The sequence below is a fragment of the Dasypus novemcinctus genome, chromosome 12 (assembly GCF_030445035.2).
Source record: "Dasypus novemcinctus isolate mDasNov1 chromosome 12, mDasNov1.1.hap2, whole genome shotgun sequence".
NCBI lineage: Eukaryota > Metazoa > Chordata > Mammalia > Cingulata > Dasypodidae > Dasypus > Dasypus novemcinctus.
Window position 1 is genome coordinate 31,616,826 of NC_080684.1, and position 18,418 is coordinate 31,635,243.

Below are 18,418 nucleotides of genomic sequence, written 5' to 3' on the forward strand. Positions count from 1 at the left end.
ATGTTCAACATAACTAGCAATTAGAGAAATGCAAATCAAAACTACAATGAGCTATCATTTCATACCTATTAAAATGGCCACTATTAAAAAGTCGGAAAACTGTAAAAGTTGGAGAGGATGTGGAGAGATGGAAACACTTATTACACTGTTGGTGGGAATGTAGAATGGTACAGCCACTGTGGAGGACTGTTTGGCAGTTCCTAAGGAAGTTGAATATAGACTTGCCATAGGACCCAGCAATACCATTGCTAGGTATATATCCGGAAGTACTGAGAGCAGTGACATGAATAGATATCCGCACACTGTTGTTCATAGCAGCATTATTCACAATAGCCAAAAGTTGAAAACAACCCAGGAGTCCCTCAACTGATAAATGGATAAAAAAATTGTGGAGTATACTTACCCTTAAATTTTTAACTTGCAAACTTGAGCCTAAAGTTAATCTATCTCTACACTACTTCTGAACAATTCAAGGATCTTAGACATTTTCTTTCCAGTCACCCTTCCTATATTATATATTACTGTTGTCCAGTGCTCTAATTCTATCTTGATTTTTATCCCACAAATTAGTCCTCAACATTATTGGAAGAAATAAATACATGTTTAGATTTGCCCACATATTTGCCAGTTCTTTTGCTCACCATTTTCTCTTGCATCTCAGGGATTCCATCTGGGATGGTTTTTCTTCTTTCTAAAGCATATCCTTTAGAAGTTCCTTGAGTGCTGGCTATAGCTGGTAGACTCTCTTAGCTTTTGTTTGTCTGAAAATGTTGAGAAAGTAAAAATTAACTCAGACTGAGAAAGTAAAACTCTCCCCTGCCATTCATCAGGCTGGAATAACAAACACAGCACAAGCCTGCTGCAAAGGTAGCAGGAAACATTGTATTCTAAAGCCTGACTAAATAATATTTGTAATTGGAATATTTCTGTAGTATCCGGGGTATCATAAATATTTATATATATGTATATGTGTATATGTATTTTTATATATATGCATATATATAATCATATCATCTGCAAATAAAGTTGGTTTTTTTTAAACTGAGCCACATCGGCTCCCCTGAGTTGGTTTTTAAGTTTGTTTGCTTGTTGTTTGTTTTTTTGTTTTTAGTAGGCACCGGGAACCGAACCCAGGACTTCCCATTTGGGAAGCAGGCACTCAATTGCTTGAGCCAATCTGTTTCCCGTACTTTTGTTAGACATTTGGATTTTTCCAGTGTAGGACTCTTATACATAATACTCCTATGAGCATTCTCGTGCATGATAAACTTAAGGAATATCCTACATTAACCTTTGATGGGGGTTGAGCTGTATCCCCCAAAATATGTTGAAGTCCTACTCCCCAGTACCTGCGAATGTGACTGTTTTCATTTGCTAAAAGCTGCCCAAAGCCAATACTGGAAATGGGGTGGCTTTTACAATGGGATTGCAAGCTTACAGCTCTAAGGCTGTGGAAGTGTCCAAATTAAGGCATCATCAGGTTATGCTTTCTCCCTGAAGACTGGCATGTGGAGGTAACTCCTCGTCTCTCCCTTCTCTTCAGCTTCAGCTTCTGGCTTCCTCCCTCCTGGATTCTGTTGGTTTCCACTCCTTGCTCTCCCGGCTTTCTCTCTCTGCTCCTCTGGCTTTTTCTCTGTCAGCTTCTGGGGCTTCCTCTCTGTCTCTCTCTGTATTCTTCCCATTTATAAAGGACTCCTGTAAGAGGATTAGGACCCACCCAGGGCCATGTGTTACTGAAGTAACCTCATCAAAGCCCTTACGTTTCTAGCTGAAAGGTCCCACTAGGATAGGTTCACACCCACAGGGATGGATTAGCTCTAAGGACATGGTCTTCTCTGGAATCCGTACAGTCTCAGGCTAGAAGAGGGACATTATTTGAAAATAGGATATTTGCAGATAAATTGAGATGCAGTCATCCTGGATTAGGATAAGCCCTAAGTCCAGTGACTGGTGCCTTCTAAGAAGAAGGAAGTTTGGATACAGAGACACAAAGGTGGATACACACAGAGGGAAGAAGACCATGTGAGGATCGAGGCCAAGATGGTGTTATCCTGCCACAAGCCAAGCAACCCCAAGGATTGTTGGCAAACACCAGAACCCAGAAGATGCAGGGGAGGATTTAGGAGAGAACATGGCCCTGCTAGTACCTTAATTTCAGACTTCTAGCTGCCAGAACGCTGAGAGAATAAATTTCTATTTTAAGCTACCAGTTTGTAGTAATTTGTTATAGTAGCCTTATTATAGACATTATCTATAATTATATATTTTATTAGATATTAAAGCCTTAATAGCATTCTGTATCTAAAACCCTAGCTGTCTGATAGCAGTAGAGCTATAGATTTTCTGGGGATATAAATTCCATTTCTTTACTTTCCATATCCTGTGTCATTATGTTTTAAATGTGGCCCTTAAATAGCCGAGCAATATTCGGCTTTGTAACCAGTATGAAGGTCCCTAGCATTTCGACTGGTTGATTTAATCTCCTTACATTATTGTGACTACCATATTTTGGTTTATTTCTATTATCTTATTTTGTGCTTTCTATCTGCAATGCTTTCTCTTTACTTCCTTTCTTCCATCTTTGCCTTCCTGCTAATGGACTGATCATATTTCTGAAAATAAATGGGTGGGAAGGAGATATGCTATAGTACTCTATAGGGGTAGACAATTAGTCTAATGCAATGGTTCTAAACTAGGGCCAATTTTGCCCCCAGCAATTTCTGGAGACATTTTTGATTGTCGATTCTCATGTCTGGATAGATGCTACTGGTGCCTAATGAGGAGACGCCAGGAGGGATGTGGCTAATATCAAGAGGGATGCAGCTAATTGTCCTCTGTGTATCCCTTTATAGGGGGTTGAGCTGTGCCTCTCAGAAGATATGTCCAAGTCCTAACACCAGGCACCTGTGCGGCTGGGACTACTTGGAAATAGGTTCTTTGCAGATGTAATTTAGTTAAGGGTCTCAAGATGAGATCATCCTGGATTGAGGAAAGTGTCCTCATAGAAGAAAGAAGAAAGGGATATTTGAGACATAGAGACTCACAAGAGGGAAATCTTATGTAAACAGAGACAGCCACTAGAGCTATGCAGTTACAAGCCAGGGAACACCGGGGATTGCTGGAAGACCCTGAAGCTGGGGGAGGCATGAACAGGCTCTCCCTCAGATGAGGGCACACGGCGGCCAGCGGGTGGTGTCAAGGGCAGATGCACAGCGACGCGAAGAATGCTGCGGAGAGGGAGAGTGGTGGCAACGCGTCTGCTTTATTGAGGAAGACAAGCGTTTATATAGGCTAGGGCGCTGGCGGTAGCAAGGCTAAGCCAATTAAGGCAATGTATGTGAGGGGAGGCCGCTAACTGGCTGGGGGACAGTTGGGGGTGAGGTACGAGGGTAAGGGGCGACGTGTGGGGTGCGGATTGGCTTAAACTGAAGGCGACCTCCGATTGGTTGTTGGAGGCTGTTGCTAGGTAAAGGGGCAGAGGTGAGGTTATCATTCTGGCAGGGGGTATATGAGGGCTGGGGCAGAAGATAAGGGAAAGTTGTGGGTTGGGTTCTGGTGAGGCGCGGGAGAGGCAGGCCGATTACCCTAGGGCGGCCCCTATGGAGACCGGATGCTGGGTGGAGATAGAGGAGGCAGCCGTTCTGGGCAAGAGTAGCAGGGGGCCGACAATCTCCCCGCGCCAAGCACTCACCCAGCAGGAGACGAGGCCTCATCTCAACGTGCTGGGCCTGCCCAACGATGGTAGCATGCTTGTTACCTCACTCAGAGCCTCAGCAGACCCAACCCTGCCGATTCCTCGATTTCAGACTTCTGGCCTCCAGAACTGCAAGGGAATTAATCCCTGTCGTTTTAAGCTGCCCAGTTTGTCGTCATTTCTATGGCCATATGAAACTAATACACTCCTACAACAATGAACTATGGCATCGAAATGCCAATAGTGCCTGGGTATATAAATCCTAGTCTAATGTAACAGAATGGAGATCTCAGATACAGACTTTTGCATATAGGGAAATTTAATATATGCCAAAGATGTCATTGCAGATCACTGAGGAAAGAATGAATTATCCAGTAAATGGTTCCAGGGCACTGGATAATCCACATGGAAAAATAAAATTAGATACTTATGTTAATCCAGGTAGATGAAAGTCTTAAATGTGAAAAATAATTTTTTTTATTTTAAAAATAAATGAATAGCTCTATGGCATCTAGGATTAGAGAAGTCTTGAACAAGACTCTAAAAGCACAAATCATAAAGAGAAAAACCTGATTCATTTGACTACATTAAAATTTAAAAGTGCACCAAATAATCAGCATAAATAAAATCTAAAAAGACAAGCCACAGACAGAGAAGATACTTGTAGCTCCTATACCAAAAGAATAATAGCCAGAATATTATAGAGAACTCCAACAAGCTAATGATTTAAAGCAAACACAAGTCATCCAATAGAAAAATGAGCAAAGATGAATGAGCACAGAAATGCAAATGACCAATAAACATATCCGAAAAAAAACCTCAACCTCTCTGATTAGAGAAATGAACATTAAAAGAATAAGAAACCATTTTCATATCCATCATATTTGCAAAAATGTTAAAGTCTGATAATATCAAGTGTTGGGGCAAGACGAACAACCTAACACCTTGTGGATACCACCATTGAAGTCACTGAAGACAACTTGGCAATGTGTTTTAAAGCCACATCTCTATATTCTGTACGTGACTTTTCTGTAAACTAAAGCCTCTTTGAAGATAAAACTAAAAAAATAAGACACTGGGAAAAGGAAATGTCACTGTATATACAACACAACAGATCTTATAGTAATGAAAGACATAATGTCTAAAAAGTACATTTTATTATTTCAGCTTTTTTATTTTTTGTGTTTTATTTTTAAAACTATCATTATTATTTCATTTTCTTATTAATTTTATTTGGTTATTTTGTTGGCTTCATTTTTGGAGAGGTTTAGGATCACAGAAATGTCACAACTGTAGCAGGGAAGGATCACTGGGGCAGGGTGTCCCTGATGAGGAGATGCATGGGAGGAGGTTCGCCTGGGGCATGCCTCTAAGGCATGTGAATGTGTTCAAGTGTTCATGGGGTGTTATCACAGTGGGTGGAGATCCACACAATAACCCAGACAATATCAAATTTCCATCCTGTGGAACTCTGTCCATTCTCTAATGGGACAGCAAGAATCTCCCAAGTATAAGGCCAGTGCCTGGTGATAGAAGACGGACCATTGCAATGGGCCCTTGATATGACGATTGTACTTATGAATCTTCTCTATTGAAATTGAAACTTAGCCTAGTATTATATGCTATATTATGTAAGTGTTACCTCCCTAGTGCCTCCTTGTTACTCAAATGGGTCCTCTCTCTCTAAGCCAAACTCAGCATATAAATGCACTACCTTCCCCCTGGCATGGAACATGACTCCTGGGGATGAGCCTCCCCGGCACTGAGGAATTAATACAAAGCAAAAACTAGCAATCCACATGGAAAAAGACCTTGACCCAATTGGGCAAAGGGTAAATACAAATGAATTTTTATGGCTAAGAAATTTCAAAGTGAATTGGGAGATCATTTCAGAGGTTACGCTTATGCTCATCTCAGCAGGATCTCATTGACTGCCTCAGTAAATATTGCCTCACATAGCAGAGCTTCTGAGGACTCTAAAGACATCCAGACACTATAGACAGTGCAGAAAGCTCAAAAGTTTGGTGCCCTGCCAGTGGGGCTCACTTTGGAATTTATGCTCCCCAGTGTGACAGAGTTGGATTCATTTGTGGCTTCCTTACATGTGACTCTTCTGCCCCTTCTATTTGAACCTATTGCTAATATTATAGGTGTATGTCTGAAAGACTGAAATCTTTGGTCTATCCATGTGCCAGTTGGGCCCTGAATCTCAGCAGAGTTGCAAAACCTACTCTCCAGTTCATTGGACTCACCCAGGACAACTAACAAGGTGATGATGATGGACAAAGACCATCCCAAGGAACAGAGAGAGTCTGCAACTGCAAGCAAGATTAGCCAAATCTATCAACCCCATAGGATCTAATTAGAAACAGAGTAGGAATCACCATCCCAAAATCCTCAAGATTGGGGAATGAACAATGAACTAAAGTAAACTTACTATTATTCTTTTATAGACTGATTGCTGTTCTAATATAGCCTGTGCATAAATTCAAAATTGTATCCAAGTGTGCCTAGTCTCTAGAAATCCAAATAAGTAAGATAGGCCCTACAGTCTTCGAATGTTCAGAAAGGATATAGACTGAATGTGTATTCAAAGTTACATCCAGATGGAATGTGGGGGAGATTTTAATTCAAGCTCACCTGAAATGTGGAGGATATGCTAATTCAAGCTCCCCTGAAATGTGGGGGGTACTTTAATTCAAAACCTCTCTAGTACTCAGACAAACACTTAACTAATAAGGAAAGTTGTTTTCTTTCAAAAAAGCACCATTTAACTCCCAACCCTTATATCTTTTCTGTATAAAAGGGAACCCAAAATTCTATTTGGGGCTCGGTTTTTATTAGGACAGGAGTCCCCCGAGTCCGGCCGGTCGAAATAAATCATCTTCCTTCTCAGAGTTCTCGTGTCCTGGCCTTTGATACCACATATACCCGACTTCTCTACTACAATTCTAGCAATGGAAGATTGCTAGAAGATTATCACTGATGTGGAGGCAGTGGCCACCAGAGGTTCTGAGGGGAGGGAGAGGGAAAAATGGGTATAATATGGGGGCATTTTGGGGATATTGGAATTGTCCCGTGTGACATTGCAATGATGGATACAGACCATTATATATTTTTTCATAACTTGTAATATTGTGTGGGACAGTATAAACTATATAATATAAATTCTAATCCATGGTCAGTGGCAATGCTTTGATATGTGCCCATCAAGTGTAACAAATGTACCACACCAATGAGGGCTGTTGTTAATGAGGGAAAGTGTGGGAAGGATACAAAGTAGGGCATATGGGAATCCCCTATCTTTTTTATGTAACATTTATGTCATCTAAAGTATCTTTTTTAAAAAAAATTTTAATGTAATAAAAAAGTCTCATCTCTAACCCACGTACACAAAAAGACATGAACAAAAATATCTTTGCAGTGTTTTTAATGAAGAAATAAATGAAAAATCAAACATCCTTCAACAAAGAGGAATAAATAAATAAATTGGCTATGTGCATTCAATAGAATACTGGACAGCAGTTTTTAAAAATAAACTAGGGTTCATTTATTACCAGAAATAAAATCTCTAAGACACAATGTAGAGTGAAAAAAGTAAGTTTCAGAAGGTAACGAAAGTGTGAAACGATTAATATAAAATTTAAAATCTGTAAAGCAATACTTTACAATATATTAATGGCCGCATGACTATGTAATAAAAGAACTAAAAGGATGAACAAGAGGGATAATGATAGTGGCTAGTTCTGGGAAAGGGGGAGCATTAAAGTTTCAACTGATAATTTTTTTTAAATTACACAGTGTTGCTCTCGTTAGGCAGTGGCTACTAACATGGGTCTTCGTTATATTACTCTAGTCTTGTCTCTTTATTTTGAATATTTCACAAACTAGGATTAATTTTAATCAGTTTTAAATATCTACCTGAATTATTAAAAATGAAATTCGCATTCATTGAATAAATGAAAATTTAGCGGTTCAACTGCGCCCTCTGCTGTTCCAAGTAGGCTATGGCAAACAGTTCTCCGCACCAATCACCATCCTGAAGACTGCAGAGCCGGCCCTTCTCCCACATCTCCCTCCCTTCCTCTGCAGCAGGGGCAGCCTGCGCTCCGGGAGTGTCCTGTCTTGGGATCCGGAGAATGTGGCAAAAACGTAACCGTTGGTGGAAAGTATGCTGTACAACGGGTTTCTTCCAGGCAAATGAGCCGGGAGTTTGGGAAAAGCGCGCCTGTGGGAGCACACTCCCAACCCCACCCGCCCCACCTCCCGGACCCCCGCGCGTCAGAGAGAAAGCCCCAGGGGGTGGGGTGGGGCGAGGAGACGCCGATGGAGGGCCAGGCCAGCGTCTGAGATCGTCTCACCTGGCTAGGGTCAGAGACAACCCTGGTCCAAATTCTCCAAATGAGGAGTGTAAGGCCCAAAGAGGAAGGGCCTCTCTTCCCAGGCCGTGCAGTGACTTCAAGCCGCATTTTTAAAATGCACGCAGGGAAAGTGGAAAGCCGGCCCTTGGCAGTGCTCTGTCCCTGTACGAGAGGCGTAATCAACTGCCGGGTTAGTCGCCTAATTTACACAGCTGCTGCGCGGTTAGGTGCTCCCCTCCCACGCCCCGCCCCCACCTGCAGCTTAGCCAACCTTAGCCTTTACGTGAGGGGCTATCACAGAATCGTCCTCCCAAAGTGGCTCAAAACTCAACTGCTTGGGGCTTTCCACTAGTGGGTGACTCTTCCTGGAGTGGGGCAGCTGGACACGCAGCCTGCCAAGAGACCTGCCTCAGGGCGTTGGTTTCCTATTGCTGCTACCAAAAACTTAACCACAAATCTAGTGACTCAAACCAACACAGATTTATTATCTTACAGTTCCGATGCCTGAAATGGGTCTCGCGGGCTAAAACCCAGGTGTCCGCAGAACTGCGTTCCCTCTGGAGGCTCAGGGAGAACGTGTCCCCTTGCCTTTTCCAGCTTCTAGAGGCTGCCCGCCTTCCGAGGCTGCTGGCCTCCTTCCATCCTCACGGCCCGCAGGCACACCACTCCAACCTCTGCTTCTGTGGCCACTTCTTCCCTGACTCGACCCTCCTGCCTCCCTCGCTCACTTATAGGAACCTCGTGATTCCACTGGGCCCACGCGGAGTATCCACGATCATCTCCCCATCTCAAGGTCAGCTGATTAACAAGCTCAATTCCCCCCTGCCATGTGACACAACAGAATCTAAGGTTATGAGGATCAGGGCGAGGCCACCTTTGGGGGGGGGGGGCGACAAGGGGCATTTTTTTGCCTCCACCCTCAGCCACTGCCAGTGCTTTTTTGAAGAAAGACTGCGCACTTCAGCCCATGGTCTTCCCTTTAGCCTTGCCTGAAATGTAACTTTCCACTCCATCCCTGTCTGCCTATCTGCCTGCCTGTCTGTCTGTCTCTCTCTCTCTCATGAACACACAATGGCTTTTTTCTAATTACTGGCCTAAAAGTGCACAAAAAAAACAAGAACCATATCATTCGTTGCTCAATAATTGCAAGGATACATATGTCTGAAGTTGGGCAAGTCTCTCCTGATTACCTAGAAAAAGGCTCTTCTCCCCTCCTCTCTGCCAGCCTTCCTGAGACTCTGCTCCAGCTCCGTCCCATTTTACTTCTCATTTATTTCTATAACCCCTCAGGACAGAGATGAGCAGGAATTATTTTCATTTCAAGAAATGCTTATTGAGCACATACTATGTGCCAGCATTGTACATAAAAATTCCTGCCTTCAAGAAGCATTCTTTCCACAACAGTTTAACACACATACACATGCACACACGTGCACACACACAGGCTAATTTCAGAGGTTAGTGCTGTGCTGGAGAGGTGTGCAAAAGTGCCAGGAGGAAATAATTAACTCTGAGCCTGGGAGGCTTGGAGACTCCACAGAGGATGTGGCTTTATGCAGGGCCTTGAGGAATGGGTAGTATTTTAATGAGAGAGAAACTAGGGAAAGGCATTCCAGGAAGAGGGAGTAGAATAAGTGAGAACAAGAAGATGGGAACACCTTGGACTGTTCAGGAAGAGTTGGGTGGGTCTCCCATATGGAGTGGTTGGAAGGCAAAAGGTGGGGAATGAAGCTGGAAAGGGAAGTTTGAATCAGGTTATGAAAGGCCTTGAAAGCCAGACTAAGCGGGTGTCTGACTTCCATTGTTTCCATATTTCTTCACCGCCCCCTCCTACCCTGAAGCCAGGCACAGGGAGTTCTCAAGGTCTCAGGAAGGGAGTGGACGGACTGACCAACTGACTGATGGCAGTTTCAGGGGGACTTCTTCCTCTGTCCTCTGTAGACAAGCGCCCACCCCACCCTGCCCCAGGATCCCCTGAGAAGCCGAGGACAGGTTGGTCTCTTCCTACCTGAGCAGGATATTGATGGGGTAACTTCTGAAGGGCCTTTCCTTCTAACTGGGCCTATATCTGTTCTAGAGCTTATCTCCTTCTTTGTTCACTATTTATTCAGAATAAGTGTTCTGGAGCAGGCCCAAAGACAGGGTGCTAGGCTATGTGACAAGGTTAGAGGATTTCTGGACTCAGTTGCCGCCTGGAATTCTGGGATCGTAAAAAGGATCAGAAAAGGTTGCCTCAACCCTTCTCCAGCCCCAGCACTTACTTCCCCGATCCTTCTTCTCCTACCTGGCCTCATTCCCTATCCCCCAAAATAATTAAAACAAAGTAAACATTCTGTTTCAGGGCCCCTAGCAACACCAGCATGATGTGTTGGCCCGTTCACAAGTTTGCACCCCCCTTTCATTTCTCAGGGCTCCCCTGAGGCATTCCCACCCTCCCTGATGCCCAGTCCCTACCACCTCTTCCTCCATGAATCTCTCCCAGGGTATCCCTTCCTCCCCAAAGTGTGGCAACTCCTCAGAGCGCCTGTTGACTCCTCGGGACTTTGAGCTCTTCAGACTTATGAATTTAGTTTGCAGGAGATCAGCTGGTGACCCTGCTGAGGTCATCCGAGATAATGATGATTAGGCGAGGAAAATCAATTAGCCACTTTTCACAGAGAAACTATAACTTCAGTATTTAATGAGTCAAGTATATTGGATCAAGAAATGATGGATCATAATATATAGAAGAAAAAAAGCAGCAGTGACGGTCAAAGAAGAGGTATAAAGGAAAGATCTACTTGAGAGGGTTAGAGAAAGAGGACTTTGGGGGTGTGGATATTTGAAGGTGAAATTTCACTAATTGAGCAAATTTGGTAATGAATTAGGTTTATTGTGTGGCCATGGCAGCTGAGCTGAAACTATTGGAAATGAAGAGGTCAAAGAACGGGGAGACTCCAGAAAACTAGTATCGGCTAGAACCTGGCAGGGCAGGGGATGGAAACAAGACGTGATCGCGGGGTCAGTCTCCCGGGAAGGGAGGGGAGTGACTGGGAGGTGAGCAGACGAAGCAGGCAGGAGGGCGAGCCAGCCCACAGGAGACCCTCGGGAGGAAGGGTGCTAGTCAGCCGTGGCCCGGAGCATCCGTGCAGACCCAGGACTCGGCGTGCCTGTGGTCTCCACCCCCCACCCCGGGAGCGCGGGCCGCGGGAGAGCGAGCAGGTGGCCCCGCAGAAGCCTCCACGGAGGGCTCCTGGCAACCCGGTTTCCGCCTGTTTGCTGCTTTCTACTTGAACGATTTCTGCTCTCGCATCTATTCATTCCCTCCTGCACCCTTTGGTTTACTTGGGGGTTTTTGTATTTTAGTTTCTAGTGGTAAGTGTTTTGTTCATTTACTTTCAGTACATCTTATTTTGCAATAAAAATCACTAAAAATGAAGAATTTTCTGAGAACCACAATTTTTGCAGCCCACATAGAAAGATGGGAAGTGTTCATGTTGTCAGTTTCCAAGCAGCAGTAACTTAACACCCGGTTTTCCCTTTGATATTTAGAAAGCTGCGCTCTCTTTTTTTGATAATTCCAAGGGGTTTTTAAATTTTTAATTATGGTTTTGTTTTTAATTCTACTTACAATGCACTATACTGGAAAATATGGCCGGTAAACTTTTAACCTTAGGGATTTACTGAGATATTCTTTAGTGCCTATGATTGATTAATGGCCCATTTTTAATGCCCCATGGAAGTAAAAAAATAATATTCTTTGTTCATTGAGTACAGAGCTATAATAACACTCCTTCAAAGTTCTGTGGGTTTTTTGTTAATTTTTGGTGTGTGTGTTTGTGTGTGTGTTAGAGAAAGAGGTAAAGTCCCCTACTATGATTGTTGTATTTTCCTTTATATTTTTTATTTGTGTCAGTGCTAGGTAGTTTTGATTTATCGAACTTCGTGACTCTTCTGGCTTTTTGGCAAGTCATATCTTTTTATCTATATAAAATAATATTCTTTGTTCCCCTTGAGATCTTGGCCTTGATTCTCCTTTGTCAGATACTTACATGGCTAACTTTCTTTTCTTTTGATTAGCATTTACCTCACATATAGTTATCCATCATTTACTTTTCAACCTTGCTGCATCTGTTTATTTGGGGGGCATCTCTTAGAAAAAGCAGGCAACTGTATTTTACTTTTTGACTCTGCCATCTACTATGTTTTTATTGTATTTTTCCTTTTTTTAATCTTTTTTTAGTCACTCAATCATCTTTCCTGGATTAACTGAGTTTTTACTTATCATTCCCATTTTTCTTTTAGTGGTTTCAAGGATCTATATATCGGTTAGTACTTTAATCCACTGAGTAAAGTGGAAACCCTCTAGTAAGAGTTGTTTAAGAACATTTACTCTCACATGTAAAAAGATCCAGGGCTGAAATGGAGTCCTCAGGAAACTAGGCTCCACTCTCTTCTGCTCCACCATTCTTAGAAAATAATTTTTTTCCCCAAGGCTAGCTCCCACCCTCATGCCCAAATTCCATGCTGCAAGAAGGGCAAAACAGAGCATGCCTCAGTTGATTCAGCACCACTGAAGGAGCCTTCCCTGACATGTCACACAGCACTTTGACATATATAATTAGCCAGGACATAGTCACATGGGTACTCCTAGCTGCTAAGTGGCTGGGAAATATGGTAGTGCCACCCGGAATAAAATCAGAATTCTATCTCGAAGGAAGATGAGGAGAAAAGATATGGGATAGGCAACTGAAATCTGCATTCCATAGCCATTCTAACTGTTGCATTTAAAAGCTATTTAAACTGGTCTTTCTCTATAAATACCAGCAATTAATCACTATAATATCCCCTCAAAATAAGTAGGATATTGTGGAAAGACATAAAACAAAATAGAGTTGCTGTGGCTAAGAGATTTTAAATGTTAGCCCCGGGAGTCCATTCAGAGGGTTACTCTTATGCACTTCTCAGCCCCAAAAGCCTCAACCAACATTGTTGCTCAAAATCCTAAGGACTGGAACACCCTAAGCAAACCATTAGAAAAGAACTCAGTAAACTAAACTGAAGGGCATTTGGAGTACCCTAAATATCCACCAATTTACATAACCTTTTTCTTCATTTTCTGAACCAGTGCTCCCCGAAGTGTATTCGAAGACCCCATATAAACACCTCTGCTGCCTTGCAGCTCATTTTGTTATTTCTCAGTCAGCAATATGTACCACATTTTTAATTCTCTTTCCCAATTTTCTTCCAAATTATGATCAATTTTGTACTATACTCTTTTATTATAAGCATCAATTTTTAATAATTGTATAACGTTCAATGCTATCATTGATTGTTAAATTTAACCGTGAATTACATTAGTTACCTTGCTCACCAACTATTTTATAATCTACTTCATCTTTTCTCTTGAATTTTCCATCTCTTGAGAATAATTTTTTCAGAAATCGCACATGAGCAGTACATTTGCAAAGCCTTATATTTTGCCCTCATTTTTGAATGATATTCTCTAACTACAGAAATCCAGTTTCTCATTTCTTTTTCCTCAAAGTCAAGTAGCCTCTGCCCTCTGGCTTTTTTTCCCTTAAGATTTATTTATTTATTCCCCCCATTGTTTTTTGCGTTCACTGTCTGTTTTCTGTGTCCATTCACCATGTGTTCTTCCGTGTCTGCTTGTCTTCTCTTTAGGCAACACTGGGAACTGATCCTGCAACCTTCTGGAGTGGAATCTCTTGCACTACCTCAGCTCCCTGGCCTGCTGCATCTCTTATTGTCTCTTCTCTGTGTTTCTTTTTGTTGCATGACCTTGCTGCACCAACTCTCTATACAGGCCAGCTTGCCTTCACCAGGAGGTTCCAGGAATTGAACTCTGGACCTCCCTTGTGGTAGACAGAAGTCCAATCACTTGAGCTACATCTGCTTCCCAACTGTCCACTGGCTTTTTTTTTTTCCTCTCCCCTTTCCCTGCCCTCCCCCCAGTTGTCTGCTCTCTGTGTCCACCGCTGTGTATTCTGTGACCGCTTCTATCCTTATCAGGGTACGGGGAATCTATGTTTCTTTTTTGGTGCATCATCTTGCTACGTCAGCTCTCCATGTGTGCAGCGCCATTCCTGGGCAGGCTGCACTTTCTTTCGCACTGGGCGGCTCTCCTTATGGGGCGCACTACTTGCGCAGGGGGCTCCCCTACACAGGGGACACCCCTGCGTGGCACAGCACTCCTTCCGCGCATCAGCACTGCCCATGAGCCAGCTCCACACGGGTCAAGGAGGCCTGGAGTTTGAATCACGGACCTCCCATGTGGTAGGCGGATGCCCCATCCATTGGGCCAAGTCTGCTTCCCTCCACTGGCCTTTTATCATGTAGATAATGATTCTTATGCCATCCCAATTGGCAAATCAAGTGTGGTTTTTTTTTTTCCTAGAAACTACTAAATTATTATCTTTAGCCCTAAAATTCAGAAAATTTACTTGGCTCCATGTATCTTCTTTCATCATTTTTTCCCACTATCAGTGGACAGTTTTAATTAGAAGTATTAAGTATATTTACACTTTTGAATTTTTCTTTTTTCTTTCTTTTTTTTTTTCACTATTACTTCTGTTTTATTCTTCTAAAATCCTTTAAAATAAATATTTGATCTCCTAGACCTATCCCTCTTGTCTCTTACCTTCATCTTCCTTTAGATTTCCTTGTCTTTTTGGTCTATGTTATGGGAATATACCTTGATTTCCAAGTCAATAATTCATTTTTCAGCCAAGTCTTTCAATTACTTGGAATTTTTTCTTTTTTTAATTTTTTATTAAGCAGTTGTCAGTTTACAAAAAAAAATCATACAGAAAGTACAGTTTCCATAGACAGCATCAAACACATACACTGAATTTTCCCTGTTATTAAAATTTTGCATTAGTGTGGTACCTTTGTTATAATTGATGAAATATTATTATTATTTTTATATATTATTAGACTCAGTAGTTTACATTAGGGTTCACTCTGTATTGTGTAGTTCTATTCTGGTTATATATATACATACATACATACATCTATATACAACCTGAAGTTAATCATTTTAGACATTTTTGTTACTTATCACAGCAGAGGTTCTCTGCCTGATACATTCAAATGACCAATTCCTGAGACACCAGGGTTTCAAAGAGAGAAAGAGTTTATTGCTAAGCAGCAAAGCAAGGAGATCAGGTGGCCTAGGGGCCTAAAACTCATCTTCCCAAGTCTAAGGAGTTTAGGGTTTTTGTGGATTCAAACAAGGGGAAGTGGAGTTATTATCATTACAATAACAAATATAAACAACTACAACTTACATAATGTGCTGGAGTGGAACTAAGCTAAGGAAACCATTAAAATAGCAAATATAAACGACTATAGTATCATGTAAAGCACATGAAAAGATGCTCAACATCATTAGCTACCAGGGAAATGCAAATCAAAACCACAGTGAGACACCATTTCACACCCATTAGAATGGCTGCTATTTTTTTTAATGAAAAATAAAAAGTGTTAGAGAGGATGCAGAGAAATAAGAACACTCGTTCATTGCTGGTGGCAGTGTAAAATGGTGCAGCTGTTGTGGAAGACAGTTTCGCAGTTCTCAGAAAGCTAAGTATAGAACTACCATATGTCCCAGCAATCCCACTACTAGATATATACCCAAAAGAATTGAAAACAGGGGCTCAAACATATATTTGCACACAAATGTTCATAGCACCATTATTCACAATTGCCAAAAGATGGAAGCAACCCAAGTGTCCATCAACCGAAGAATGAATAAATAAAATGTGGTATACACATACTATGGGATATTATTCAGCTGTAAAAAGGAATGAAGTTCTGATACATGCAACAACATGGATGCACCTTGAAGACATCATGTTGCATGAAATAAGTCAGACACAAACAGACAAAGAGTGTATGCTCTCACTGATTTGAAACAATTAGAGTAAGTACACTCATAGAGTCAGAATCTAGAATATAGGTTACCAGGGGATGAAATGCGGATAGGGAAGTTAAGGCTTAAAATGTACAGGGTTTCTGTTTGGAATGTTAGAAATAGTTTGGTAATGGATGGTGGTGATGGTAGCACAATATTATGAACGCAATTAACAGCATGAAAAATATATCATTTTTATGATTAAAAGAGGAAGTGTTAGATTATATATATGGTAACAGGACAAAGATTTTAAAATAAATCCACGGGACTACATTACACAAAACAGTGAATCCTAAATTAAATCATGGACTTGAATTAACAGTACAATTATAAAAATGTGCTATCATCAATTGTAATAAATGTTCGACACCAATGTAAAATGTTGCTGGTAGAATGGTTTATGGGAATCCTGTATTTTATGCATGACTGTTCTGTAAATCCACAACTTCGCTAATAAAGAAAAAATTTTACATAGTAGCAGTTTTCACAACAGTTCTATTTTTTTTTCAAAATGTAGTATAACTTCTCACACACATTTCCCCAATATTGGAGAAAAAATTTGTTTCCATTTCTTTTTCTAATTGGTTTTTGCTGAGATGGAGAGAAACTATTGACTTTTCTTGCATTTGTCTTACATCTAAACACTCTCCCAAGTTCTTTTATTTTTTTTTTTTATTTATTTCTCCCCCCTTCCCCCTTCCCCCTTCCCCCATGTCCATTTGCTGTGTGTTCTCCTGTGTCCACTTTTCTTTTTCTTGTCAGGGGCACAGGAAATCTGTCTCTTTTTATTGCATCATCTTGCTGTGTCAGCTCTCCGTGTGTACAGCGCCACTCCTGGGCAGGCTGCACTTCTTTCACACGGGGTGGCTCTCCTTACAGGGCACAGTCCTTGCACATAGGGCTCCCCTACATGGGGGACACCCCTGCGTGGCACAGCACTCCTTGCATGCATCAGCGCTGCATGTGGGCCAGCTCCCACATGGGTCAGGAGGCCCTGGGTTTGAACCCTGGACCTCCCATGTGGTAGGTGGACGATCTATCTGCTGAGCCAAATCTGCTTCCCCCAAGTTCTTTTATCATTCTACTAGTTTGTTTTTTAACAGACTATCTTGGATTTTCTAGAACTATAATATTTAATCAACATAAAATCTCTGGTTAAAATAAATTTCCTCTTTTTTTATCATACTAATTCTGATTATTTATTTTTTTATTTAATATATTAGATGAAGCCTTCCAAACAATATTGAATAATAGTGGAGGTGGTGAGCATCCCCATATTTTCCTGATTTTAATGGCAGTGCTTCAGTATTTTTTCTCTTTCACAATGTTTATTACTGATTTTTAATAAATAGTCTCTATAATTCTAGATGCTTTCCTCCTCCATTATTTTACTTAGAGATTAATTAAGAATGGCTGACAAATATAATGGCTTTTGGAGACTCTATTAAGTTCTATTAATCTATAAATATAATTTTCTTCCTTTCATTTGTTAATGTGATAGGATGTATTGAACTACTTCTTAATAAGATTTCCTATAAAGAAAAAATCATCCTTATATTTATTGACATACCCTACTTTTTCATGGTATTTTATTTTTTTAATACAATGGCTGTTTCATTTGCTAATATGTTGTATTTCGAATTTTTGCCTCAATGCTCAGAAGTGAAATTCTCTATAGTTTTATTTTTATATTCTCTTTATTAGATTTTGGTACTAGCTTATCCTAGTTTCATAAAATGAATTGGGGAGATGGCATCTTTTTCTATGATCTGAAACAAGGCAAATGACCGTGAATTATATTCTTTAAAGAAACATTATGCTCAAAGTGTGGCCCGAAACCAGTGCCAGTCTGTGAATTGTGTGTCTCTTGTCCATGATGATATGAATACAGTGCTTCATTTCCCTCCTGATGTTGCAACAAGTTACCACATACTTAGTGGTTTAAATGATATAAATTTATTATCTGGGAAGCAGAGGTGGCTCGAGTGATAGGGTCCACCTACCGTATGGGAAGACCCGGGTTAGATCCCTGGGGCCTCCTGGTGAAAAAGAAGAAGAGAAATCATGCCTGCGCTGTAAGTCAGTGCCTGCATGACAAGCCGAGTGCCCACACAGCGAGCCGAGTGCCCTCATGGGTGCCCACACAGGGAGCCCAGTGCCCACACAGCAAGTCAAGTGCCTGCACAAGTGAGTCATGCAGCAAGATGATGACGCAACAAAAGAAAGATGAAGGGAAGAGTCAAGGTGAAGTGCAGCCGAGGCCAGGAACCCAGGTGGCGCAATTGACAGGGAACCCCTCTCCACATCAGAATCAAATCCCCATGAATCCTAGAGGAGAAAGACGAGAAGACAAAAAGAGAAATAGATATAGAAGATCACACAGCGAATGGGCAAAACCAGCAGAAACAACAGGGCAGGGGAGGGGGCAGGAGAGAAGGTGAAAAAAAA

At 41.6% G+C, this 18,418-nt stretch overlaps 1 long non-coding RNA gene across 1 annotated transcript in view; it reads right to left on the bottom strand.

Moving 5' to 3' along the window:
* The window catches only part of LOC131280571 (uncharacterized), a 155,818-nt gene that overhangs the window by 23,003 nt on the left and 114,397 nt on the right, over positions 1 to 18,418 (bottom strand). The window contains exon 4 of the long non-coding RNA XR_009188210.2: positions 642 to 761. This is a non-coding gene — a long non-coding RNA (uncharacterized lncRNA). The remainder of the gene's footprint in view (positions 1 to 641; positions 762 to 18,418) is intronic.